The sequence below is a fragment of the Argiope bruennichi genome, chromosome 6 (assembly GCF_947563725.1).
Source record: "Argiope bruennichi chromosome 6, qqArgBrue1.1, whole genome shotgun sequence".
NCBI lineage: Eukaryota > Metazoa > Arthropoda > Arachnida > Araneae > Araneidae > Argiope > Argiope bruennichi.
The window spans coordinates 82,613,993-82,627,892 of record NC_079156.1 but is presented as its reverse complement, the minus strand read 5'-3'; positions in this window follow the sequence as shown (position 1 = coordinate 82,627,892).

Sequence of the window (13,900 nt, the reverse complement as noted above, 5' to 3'; positions counted from 1 at the left end):
AAACGAAAACGCCATGAGAGGAACATTTTTCACTGGTTTAAACTGCCAATCCTCTTTAAAATACTTAAAAAAATATACAGTTATTTATCTCACACAATTAGTGACAATTGCTTCAAGCCATATGCGCCTGGACATCATCAGGTCGGATGATTGTATTGATTGCGCTTAATTTCAATTAAATATCCTATTCATTAACTTGATGTCCATAATTCATTCACCCAAATTCTTTTAAACATAAAATTCTAGTTCTTTTAATAGCTTTGAGCATATTCAGTTTAATGTCTACACGAATTTATCTAATGTATCCAGTCCCATGATATTATAATGCCAAAGAAACGATTGTGAGTACTCTAACTGCACGATGTCTCAGTGATAATGAAAAAAAAATATCATGAGATTAAATATTTAATTAAACAATGAAAGTAGTTTGAAATCCATTTCCATTCTCTAAAGTAGATCTCTGTCAAATTTGGTAATTTTCGGCAAAATGGCCTATAGATTGACAACAAAAACGCACGTACACGAGCGCACACACGCACACGTGCATATTCATATTATTAGTAAAACGATTTGCATCGTTTTCGTTTTGGAAATGTTTCAAAATCTTCCGAATACATTTTTTATGCTGAAGTTTTCACTGCAGAAATTTACCAAAGTTTTAGAATTTGTAGCAGCATTAAATGTAAATATGTAAAATAGCGATAGAAATTGATTTTAAAGGTTAATAGGACTTCTCAAATAATAAACACAGGAAAAAAATCCAAAGGATTTCATACAAAAAAGATTTAAATTAAGAATATTGAAGAAACAAAATTCGGTACTTTTACCAAAAGTTGTCTTTCACATTTACAAAGTTGTCTTTCACAATAGAGAACATGTAATTGATTATAGAAATGTATAATGTGTGTAGATATTAAAAGCTGAAATCTCATAAATAACGTTTAAAATTGCAGTTAACAAGTGTTACTACAATTTTTTTTACAGCATTTTGCTTTTTTTTTTTCAAAGCATGATTTTTGAAAATTTTGGTAAGAATATATAAAATATTTTATTACAATTACAATATTATATTATAATGTTTACAAGCATTACACATCTGCTAAACCTATTTTTATTTATTTTTTCCCGCTTTATTTTTATTTATAATATATTCTATTTATAATAAAATTTATAATCCATTTTTTTAAGATGTTTATTTATTTTTTTTTAGATTATCATGGTTTTTTTAGATTTAAAGATTTTTAAATTTAGATATATTTGAAAATTTTTAAGTAAAATAAAATAAAGGAATTTCGCAGTTAATATCGAACATATTACTGCAAATTTAAATAATTTTATTCTGAGGAGAATTTTTTAAAGCTAAGCCGATCTTTGGTAACAGACATGCATATTATTGCATCACAACGCAAACAAATAAAACAAATAAAAAATACTTTAAGGAAATATATATATATATATATATATATATATATATATATATATATATATATATATATTTAATTGCAATAAAAACTGCTTATTCTTTCTATGAAAACTAAATTTTATAACAGCTGTATCTTCTAGCAAAAAAAAAAGGTTTTTTTACAACTGAAATTTTAAAGAATTTCTTTGATTATTAAGATTTTCATCCTAGTATCCTTAAGTTATGATTACCACTTCATGTGTTATCTTTTTTCAATGAATCAGTATTTAAAAATAACTCAAATATGACACTGAAATTCAATGCAAAAAAAAAAAAACAATAAAATCGGACAAAAAAAAACAGGTTTCTTTGTATAGTTTCGGTTTTAGCAAGAATAGATTTTTTAAAGAAGATAATAAACCAGTTATCAAACCAACAAACAAATTTAATTAAAAACCAAATTCTATTCGAGAAATTGAAATATCAAGGGCTGTATTTTGAAAATGCATTGTCTGACTAAAGATAACCTCTAACTAGTGAGCCTGATTTAGAAATGAATCATTCTAAGAATAGGTGACAAACAACTATTATTAAACATTTTTATTTGCAAACTGACAGGCTGACAAATGAATAGAACGAATCAATAAGTTTATTTTGCCCAGATTAATAATGGAAATATTTTTGTTACTCGTTTGTTTATGGGCGAGATGTATTCAGCTTTCTTGATTACTCACCTGTCGGAAGTTGTCAATGCCTCATGTTTCTTTAATTAGGATGAATGATGTTAAAATAAACACGTCAATGTTGAGAGAATAGAAAGGACGTAAAAATACAAAAGCCATCAAATTTGTAATGAATGCAAAACTTCATTTACAGCTGTAGAACTGAAATGGTTTTGGCATTCTTTGTTATGATATTTCTGATGAATCATTTTTAAAAGCAATAATATATATGTCTTCATAAGCAAAATTTTAATTTTTAAAAATTGTTTAATATATCAATCGAATTCTGAAAATCACTTTTTATCATAAGGTATAATTGTAATTTACTAATTATAAGCTAAAAAAAGAGCTACAATGTGGTATTGAATTTGAAATGTAATATATTTAACAACCTATGTTTTTTGAATTTCTAGTTAGAGATCTTGTTATTTTATATTTATACTGACAGTTAATAATTAATTCTAAAACTCATAAATATCAGCAATTACAGATTTTTTTTTTATTTTAGTATAACATTTACTAAAAATTATTACTGTAAAATATATGATGCAATGCTAATCTGATTATGAGTAATACATCTTAATTAAAATGTTTTTACTATATTTAATACCATTTTGTAATTTATATAATATTTTTTTTAAGTTTTGAGGCAGTAACTATTTTCACACTAGATGTTTCGAAATACCCTAATTAGAATCATGTACAAATAAAGCATTGTATTAATGACTTTAAAATGTCGTTTCTCGGTAGCTCAAATGAATCCACAATCTAATTATAATTCAATGTTATTAAAATATCATTTAAATAATTCATTAAAAATGATATTATTAATAGATTCTACAGAATCATAATTAAGTACAATAAGTTTTATTAATGGGTATTAGATAAAGTTCTAAAATAAAGAAAGATTTTAAAGTTTCAGTTGATTTTAATTTATTTTAATATCATTTGTTTTTAATGCTCAAAATGGGAATATTTAAATTCTAAATATCTGGTAGAAAAGCCTCTAACTAACTATTTCATGACTTCATACACAAGAACAACAGAAATTCTATTAAAAAAAGACACATTTTGATTTTACTTAAGACACTTGCTAACTCAAAGGAAAGAAAAATGAATTCTAGCCATAACCATTACTTTCGAAAATTCAACCCTTCCATTTCTTTAAATAGCCATTTTGATGAATAAATTACAGCCTCGAGTCTTGCAGACGAATGCAAGAAATTCTATTAATACAACAGACGTCCACTATCTAATATAGAAGTTTATAATCCAACTATAGAATTCAAAGATAATTTCTTCCAAATAAATCAGTATTAAACTTTGCCAAACTGATTACCATTAATCAAAGCATTAATTAATGTTTTCTACTATCACAATTTCCGCAAACCCTAATTACATTTTACTAATACAAAATGATTTTGAACTTGAAACGAACTGAAAGATTCTCACTTAATGGAAAACTTAATGTTAAAAATTTAATTAATTTTGCTTCAAATTCCATTTAATACAGATTTTACAAATGTTTGGTTGAAATTAAAATTGACATGAATCCACAGAGAGGTAAATTAATTGTTGAATTTCAGTTATTCTATTAGCGTAATTCAATTTTGGTAATATTATTTGATATTTATTATTTATTTTATATTTATTTTATTATTTTATATTAATATTGACATTATATTGGAACAATTGCTCCATTCTATCAAGCATTATTTACGTTTCATATCATAAAGAGAATTTTATTCGAGGTAAATATTCTTTTCTTTTAGGCGGATTGATTTCTTTATAAAATGATTTTTCAGAAGGTTCAAAATGATATTATTCACTCTGTTGTCATAATAAAAAATTATCTTAATCATTTTTTGAAGTATGTGATAAAATTTATTATTTTAGCATATAAATTATTGATTAGATTTTCAGCAAATTTTCTATATACCCATATTAATAGATGTAAGAATGGAAGTGAAATTGTATTTTAAAATGTTTATTTGCTGTATTTTTAAACGAATTAAGCAGAAATTTGCTACATATCGCTAGTTTATATTTAAAAAAATATTTTTAATAGGATTTTAGATTACGTAGGGTCGAAAAAAATCCAAAATCTATAAGAAAAAAAAATTTAAGAATTTTTTTCAAAATTATTTATTTTTTCCAATATTAATCATATATATATATATATATATATCTGTTAATTCATAAACAGTTAAACTTTCATAGACACATAATTTGATACAACATAATTCACTCGGTCGCATGTAGGAAAAAAAATCACACAACTTTTCCTGCGGCATCCTTTTAATTTCATAAAAAATAATACAAAATTTATCAGTTAAAAATTTTCAACTCATTTATTATTATTCATTCATTCCAAAACTGTTGATATAATGAATACTGTCTTAAGTGTGAAACCTGAGAATTCCATTTCCGTTTGGAGCATTTCGGAATCTAATTGAAATCAGAAATTATCATTTTGAGTTGTAAAGAAATAAAAAAAAAATTGTTATTCCATCCGCCTCCAAGTTATTTTATGTAACAGTTCAGGAAAAACATCACCAAACACATTATTCAAATAAATAGCATATAATAATAGCTTAGCATATTTTTACCATATTAAAAACACTATTTCACTGACTAAATACAATGTAGATTATACAGTGAGACAAACTATCAATTTGGAATTCTTTTGCAAGGCAAAAGATCTTCAATTTGAAAAGAATAATTATCCCAAGTGATTATGTTGATTGCTCAAGGCTAAAAAAACTGAATCTGTTACTTTTAAATTTTTAAAGATGGTTATGAATATATACATAATGATTGCCGGCTTGAAACAGTTGCATTAGTTTAGTAACCGAGATCTATAAATGAATGCAAACATCCCAATAGTTTATATAAGAATATTTTTGGGTTATCTGATACAGGAATTTGAATCTTTTTCATCCTGTATAATTATCTTTTGAATTGTTTTTGAAATTTGAAAACTGAAGTTTTTATTTTGTCTTCTAATCTCTAGAACGAAAATAATTACAAGAAGCAATCTTGAAAATAAATGTACAACTTTAGGATAATTATTTTTGCATTTCTTTTGCGCAATTAGAAGTATGCATTATAATTTATAGATAAGAAATAAATAAAAACCATAGAAAATATGATATTGAAAGGCATAATAAAAAGAAATTCTCTTAAAAATGCAAAAAAAAATATCGATTTTAATGTCTACTGTAATATTTATCGCTTATAAAATCTCACTAACAGGCTTAGTAGTATTTATTCTAACTGTACTTAAGGTAAAGGAATAAAATCAGCAAAGACTATTTTCCATAAAAAAATTCTTGAATATTCTAACACTATGATATGTTTTATTTTTATCTTTATATAAAAGTTTAAAAACAAAACTAATTATTAATTTTGAACAGCTTTCTTTTTTACAACTAACAACTTAAACGTTAACACATTATACTAAAATTTAATTTTTCAATTTTGATGTGTTTTTGGCTGATTTTGATGCGATCTGACTTCTGATTCGCAATCACACGAATGGATAGAATTCGACAGATAGTCACTCGCTGTTATATTTAGTTTAAAGTTTTATATAGATCTAAAATTCTAATGATAAGATAATAAGCTAAATTTTATCTATCCAGACTACTGTTTTTTGAATTATCGAATTCATATGGACACACAATTCTTTCCGTCGAATGGTTCAGTCTTAAATTTGATAAAATTCTGCACCTTTAAGGATGATCAAATTTAATTTGTTTTCCTTATTTTATTTTTTAGTCATTTTTTTCACTTATCTGCAGGCGTCAATAGAAAAAAAAAATATTTTCAGATTCAGAGAGATCCATAGCGTGAAGATACTTCGAAATCTTGAACGCGAATTTCTCACAATTATAATTCTTCTTTTAAAAAAGATATTTTGCAAGAAAATAAAAAAGAGAAAGAAAAACTCATTCAGTTCTTAAACAAAAAGTTTTTGTATAAACTACAATCAATTGCAATAGCATCACCGATCATATTAAAAAAAATCAGAATGCGTTTGTTTCTTGGTTCAAAATGTTTTTTTATCTAATTAAACCTTTTCATATATGTATACGGCCAATAAGTCTTATTGTTAGCATTTTCCTTTATTTGTTCCAATAGTTCCCTTTCAACCTTGAAATTAATATTCGATAATTAATATTAAGTACACATGCAAGTCCATGAAACGGTCTGTAACAAAATTCATATACCATCCTATCATGAAACATCAAAAAATTATTCCCCCAGAGTAACATGCGGTTGTTTTGGAAGAATAAGCAGATATCGTCCTCGTCATCTGACCGCGGTTCAAAATTATGAGATTTGTCCTAAAATAGCTCTAGTGTTGCTTGAAAATGGGAGATTAATATAACTAAACTCAACTAAATTTGGAAGAATAACATGAAAACTTTTTGACATTACGCATTCTTAATTTAAGCATATCCAAGATTCTAACAAACGTTTTTAATGTTACTGTTTTCATGTTTTTGGATACTTTTTACATAAAATTATTAATACAGATTAAGGAAAAAAATCCTTGCTAATGATGGAAGTATTTTTTGTAATTTTTTTTTTATAAATCAATAAATAGGAAAGACAGAAAATGATTATTTTTGCATAATCATAATGTCATGCCATATTATTATAACTAAAGTCAAAGAGTAATTAAAGAGTACTTCATGAAATGAATTTTTTATTCTATATCCAATAAGTCAGAATAATTTAACACAATTTTTAATACCTTATTCATTCATACAAAAGGATCCACTTTATGTCTATCATTATTAAATGATTAAAATAATATTATTTAATTACTAGTGACTAAATGAGGACAATTAAACCATTTATAAAATCACCCATCCGTTGCAAAAGATTAATTCAACATAATAAAAAAAGGCATTTATGTCGTACTTCTAGTGCACTTGGATTATGTGGAAAAAGTTCAAAGAAAGTGATTTTTAAAAACTTGTCTTTCGATTAAAGCAACATCCTTTCTAATATCAGCCTTAAATTCTTTGATTTGAAATGCAATGAATTAGGGACCTGTGCATTTTAAAACAAATTTTAGCGCCGCTTGAAAAACAGTTTCCATCTTTTTGAGTTGAATAGAATAGTTTCTATTTATTTGTAAAATGGGTAGAATTCATTTAATTCGTTTTCAAACAAACCCATACTTGGATTTCTTAGTTAAAAAACAATGCTGTTTGGTAAATATAATTTTTTGTTTAAATCTTTGTAATCAATCGACAATCTTCAATTCCAGTGCAAGAAAAGCAAACATGTCCTTAAAAGATTAGAAATGAAACAATTTATAAAAATTTCTACTTTACTGATACATTTATCAATATTCATTCAAAGTCTCTTCTAATAGTACTTGAGTTCCATTAACTTGATTTTGTAACAGTACCTTTCATTTAATTTATCTAAAGACACGACAGAAAGTTTTAGAATCTTTTTTAGCACTCTATTCACCAGATAAATAAATTCACTACACATCAAAAACTTTCAATAAGAGATTTTAATGAAAAAATATTGCTTTGCTGTAAACATTTTATTAATCTGCACTCACTCATTCACTTTTCTGTGAGCAATGTTTCTAAAGACATAATTTACAAATAAATAAAAAAAACGTTTTTGTTAATCTAATGAATTAATTCGCTTGAATCCAATGAATCCTTAATCGTTTGCTATAATAATATTCTTTGTTAAAGATAATTTAAGCAAATCAGCGTCATTTTTTTCTATACAACCATTCAATTAATTTCTTCTTTTTTTTTATCGTTTGGCATTTTTACATCGCTTTGGTTGTCAATTATTTCTTGCAGTTAACTCATGCGATTGAGTGGACCTCGTTTCAGCACATCCTTAAATTAAAAGAACTCATTAAATAAAGATGCCCCCATTATAATTGTGCAACAAAATGTGGAAAAAATCATTATTTCCTTTTATATTATTTCTGCGTTTGTTAATAAGTTAAGAAAATGAATCATATAATTTTCAATGATTTATAAATAAGTAACGGTTGTTTCATTTCATTTGTATTAAAATGGATGAATGTCCTGAAATTTAAAAACACAGTTGATGAAACTTCCGTTTTGATTGAATTTTGTAGTTTCTTGATTCAGATTTTTGCAATTTAACATTTATGTTACCATTACTGACGAAGTTATTTTATATATTTATGCTATCAAAGCATAAAAATTTCTTAATATTACGGCACGAAAGAGTTTTACTCTTAGAACGTTTAATTATTCGATTAAGAATGATCTAGCTGATTTTCCTAGTAATAATAAAGATTTAATATTCTCTATAAAAAACAAAAAATGCTGTGGAAATGAAAAACAAAACAGCTCTGTGTTTATTTAATATTTTTAAAACAAAAAATATACAAGTATTGTGAAGTAATTTAAATAAAAATAAATTTTAGCGAAGAAAAAAAATTGAATAATTAAGGAGTTTTATATAGTTTGAATTATAAAATAGACTCAAATTTTTTTAATTTAGTTTAATTGGTATTACGCGAGCTTCAAACGATTCTTTACTGTTATAGAGCCTTTTTTTTCTGATGAAGTGATATATGAGTTCTGAGAAAAGAGGCATGCATCTACGAATTGTAATAGAAAAAAAAAAAGACTTTAAAGTTGGACCACAAGCACTTCCCCAATGGGACAAAATTGAATCACACATTTTTTCCATGTTTACATAGTCCAAATTTACGGCAACGGTTTATTTCAAGTCAAGAAACTGCTTAGTCCTTATCATTTCTTGTGATTACAGCCTACATTCCTTATATTGCTATACAATAAAAAAATGTTTCTTTATATTTATTTTACCTATCTTTAAAGTTAGGCACATGAATTCAGCGAAACTCTGCATACGTGTCCAAATATGGTAGATGTAGTTCAAACAATTTTACCTGCGAAGCACCAACGCACACATAAATACAAGATACAAAGAGACACACACATTCATTTACATTATTATTAGAAATCGCAAGTTGTTCATATACATTGTATTAATAAAATGACATTGATGCATCAAATTTCAATACGTCACTTCAGGTATCTTGTGCAAAAACTACTTTTGGATAACAATGAACAGTTTAAACAGTGTGCAAATTTGACAAATAATTGACCAACCACATTTTGACTAAAAAGGAAAAAATAGCCCTGTAGGAACAATTTCCATGTTTACATTGTCCAAATTTACGGCAGTGGTTTATCTCAAGTCAAGAAACTGCTTAGTCTTTAGCATTTCTTATGATTACAGCCTACATTTTCCATTTCCGTCCTTATATTGCTATGCAATAAAAAGGTTTCTTTATATCTATTTTACCTATCTTTAAAGTTAGGCACATGAATTCAGCGAAACTCTGCATACGTGTCCAAATATGGTAGATGTAGTTCAAACAATTTTACCTGCGAAGCACCAACGCACACATAAATACAAGATACAAAGAGACACACACATTCATTTACATTATTATTAGAAATCGCAAGTTGTTCATATACATTGTATTAATAAAATGACATTGATGCATCAAATTTCAATACGTCACTTCAGGTATCTTGTGCAAAAACTACTTTTGGATAACAATGCACAGTTTACACAGTGTGCAAATTTGACCAATAATTGACCAACCACATTTTGGCTGGAAAGGAAAAAATAGCGCTGTAGGAACTATTTATTTTTGAAATATTACCAGAAACAGTTATTCTTTTAAGCGACAATCAAAACTTATTTAACTGTATACGAATTATTAATATCATGCTCATTTATTATTGCTTCTTAAAAAATGCAATTATATTTTCTGTATTTAAATAGTTTTGTGATCATTTTAAAGTTTCACTATAAAACTTCAAAATGAAGAATCATTCTCCGAAAGCCGTTAATACTTTCATTGAATTCTGTGCAAATCATTTACACGTTGAAATGGTAGAAGGTAAGAAGGTTGACTGTAGAAGCATTGTTACTTAGTAATAAAATCGTTTGGCAATAAATACTTGAAATGCTTTCTGAGCGCATAAGAAGGAGAATTTGAATTACTTCCAATTTCTTGCAGATTAGTACCACAGCGGAGCTATTTTGACAAAATACCATAAATATTGTTTTTTTCTTTCGAAATTAAAATGGTATATTTAAAGGTATTTTAATTATTTATTTTATATTATTATTATAAATATACCATTAATGGTAATATTAATGCTATATTTATTCCGAATTTAAAATGGTATTTTTAATTAATGGTATATATAATTTATAGTTTTTGAGCAAGAAATGTTTAAAAATCTGTTATTAAATTTTGATAATTTGCATTTAAAAATATCATTACACATTATTAAAAATAAATTAAGTTGATATATTAATTTCATAAATAGAGATGATTTGTGCTAAAATAATTTTGAAATGTTTCTAACATTTATTTCAAAGCTTATTTATGTGAATTTTTAAGACCCATCAGGATAATTCCAATGAACAATCAGAAAATAGAACACATTTCAACAAAAAAGGCGGAAAATATGGGTAGTAAGATTTTCAATTTTTAGCATCAAAATTTACTTAAGGGTACAATAGACGATAAAAATGTAAAAAATCAATGAAATCTGAGATTTTTTTATTTTGATCTTTTATATATATTTAGAGTGTAAGCTATCGTTTGCAAAAAGAATTATTTTGATATCTTAATACCCTACTGACTAAAATTTAAATATTTTACTATGTAGCCAAATTTATACCTTGTAATAAACGTCTCTTGAAATATTTAAGATTTTCGGAATTTCCCCAACTACAAAATTTACTTTACTGTTGTGATAATCTTATAAGTGTTTTAATAAATATTAGAATTCTGTGCTCTGTATTTGAATCATATGTAAACGGAAAATTTCTATAAATATTGGTTTGATCTAATACTCAATTTGTATTTATCTAGGGGATAGTTTCATTCAAATTACATTACTCCACTCATTAGAGTGACTCTAATGTCTCGTGACTGTTTAACTTTTCCTGTATCTATTAGTTGATCTACTAATAGTTTAAAGTGTGTAGAAGTAATTAGTTTTACTCTGTTTCAGCTCTGAATATTGATGGATACGTATTAGTTCTGGATCTACTTCCAACACTGACGTGACAAGATTTCAACGATACATTTTCAATACTTGTTACATTATGATGTTTTATATGATTTTCGAACATGAATTAAAACCTTCTTATGCAGTTTATAATGATCATGTTTCAAAAATTTTAGTATTGTTTGTCTTTGATTCATAATAAAAAAGTGAAAAAAGATGAATACCTAAAAGTGTTTGAGTAATTACTGAAGGTCATAATAGTTACTGATAAAAAGTAAGAAATTGTGCAGAAATTTTGTTAATAATGAATTAGTGTACCTTAATATATTTGTTTTTGATACCACGACAAAGGAAAAGTATGGAATTACTCTATTTGACGCAAATGGAAAACTCAAGAGAAAAAGAAGATGATACTCTTAGATTTTTTCTTTTTAAGTAATCGTCTTTGGCGACCAGCATTTTCACCCAGATTACTGACTTTTTAGGCTGCTAAACGACTAATTAGAAATATATTCTTTTAAATTTAACTTCATTTAATGAATTTTCAGTTCAAATGAAGACTAAATTTAATTCAATCGATTTGCTTCAAATTTGTATTGGCATAAATTTAAAAAGTACGAAATAATACGAATACTACGAAATAAAATCAGAAATGAAAATTCGATTTCAGAGTTAATGTCCAACGAAATAATTTTCTTTATCTTAGTTTAAACATTGGGAAAGCCACAGAATTGAAAATATTGTATGGTGAATTCGAATTTTATCATAACATAAAAACTTTTCTACAAATCGTACAATCGTTTAATTTTAATAACTATCTAAAAACGAAGAAAAATTACTTTGAATGAGATTGTTGGCATTAAAAAGGTATATTTTTCAATTTCAAGATTTTTAAAAAATTATTTTTGTGACATAATAATTTTGGAAAATACAATCACCAATTTCCTTATTTAAGTCATAGCAATCACCGATCTGGTGACAAAGGTTTATTACTGCACTCGATTACATTTCCAGTTTGACACTTTTTCTTTATTTCTTTCATATTCTATTTTCTTTCAATGAATGGACTTCTGGGAGACACTATCATGCCTCTCTAGACTCTTCTTAATAATATTTTGCATCTCATTTAATTGTTGGAATATTGAATTTCGAGCAACCGCAAAGACGTTTAATGAAGCCAACAGAAAAGTTCAAATAGCTATTTGTATACATTTGACTGTTGTCATTCAGCAATAAGCAACAAAAACGATTTCAGTGTCATAGGGCTCTTTTAAAAAAGAATTTGTTTAGATCAGCAATTTTTGTCCTTCGGAACGTAGGAACCGCTGATTAAAGCATTTTATAAAACTTCTCTTGAATTAATTAAGTAGAAAAAGTGGAATAAGATCAGGAAATAAGAGAATCTTTTAAAATGAAGTTACTATGCGATAAATTAAGATAAAAGTTTGAGAATTAATTTGGATTTAAATTAAAGTTCAAAACATCATTACATATATGTATGGAGTTCTCACTTTAGAACAATGCAACATAAATTTTTTTCAATTGGATTCAAGAAATATGAAATTTATAGATGCTGGTAAATTTAGGATACTAAATTTAAGTTATGATAATATCAATATATATATAAGAGAAAACAACCTGTGAGGTACTTTGATATTAACTGCTTAATACCTTTTTTATTTAATGATTAAGACCTATTACAATGCACGCATATCTCTAAATATTAATTGCTACTTTAAAAGATTTAATAATAACCACAAAATTTATATAAATTAAAACAAATAATTTTCATAAAATAAGAAATAATGCGCACTTGCCGTGCAACATGTACATGAGAATAACTACATTTTTAAAAATATTTTCGCTGTGCATATGCATTTATAAATTTTGTAGCTAGCATTCATACCCATACTGCTTTAGAAACCATGGTATTTAAATCTACATTAATTAATATTCAAAATCCATTGAATTTTTAACCTTGCTACGAAAATAATGCTTTACAGGAAAATAAACCACTGGCAAAGTGAACAAGTGAGTGAAATGATGTAAAAGTAAAATATGCATAATATTTAAACAGGATAAAAAAACATTGCTATAAATTGTGTTTAAATTAATTTTGATTTTTTTAATTACAAAAATAAATATGCTAAATTGAAATTTAATACATTTATTTCTATTGAAAATTGATTAAAAACATTTTTAAGTTGGTTTAAATATAATTTTTGTGCAGCAATATATTCCAAAATTTTGGCGGAAAAATATAAAATCATTCTATTCTCTTTCACTCACTATAGGTAAGCATTGAGAATTTCTTAATAGCATAGCTAATCCTTTTTGGTGCTAAAGAATATACATGACAACTTTCCATGCATTGCATGAAAAACTCTTCTTTTTTTCATCGATGCCAAAAACAGCTAGCACCAATTTTTTAAAGAATCCATCAAAGCGTAGCACATTTTTGTCACTCAAGTGACAACTTTACCAGCCGAAAATGCCTTAAAGAGAGTTATTGCCTCGTAAAAACTGAGCTGAAAGTTATTAAATCTTTTATATATCCAAGAAAGAAATTCTTATAGCGAGTGCGTGTCAGCAATGTATTTTTTATCTTTTACTTTTTAGGTCTGTAAATAATCTCTCTAATTTTATGTAAAAGCAAAAAAATTCATAAAGCATAGAAATGAAAGGTT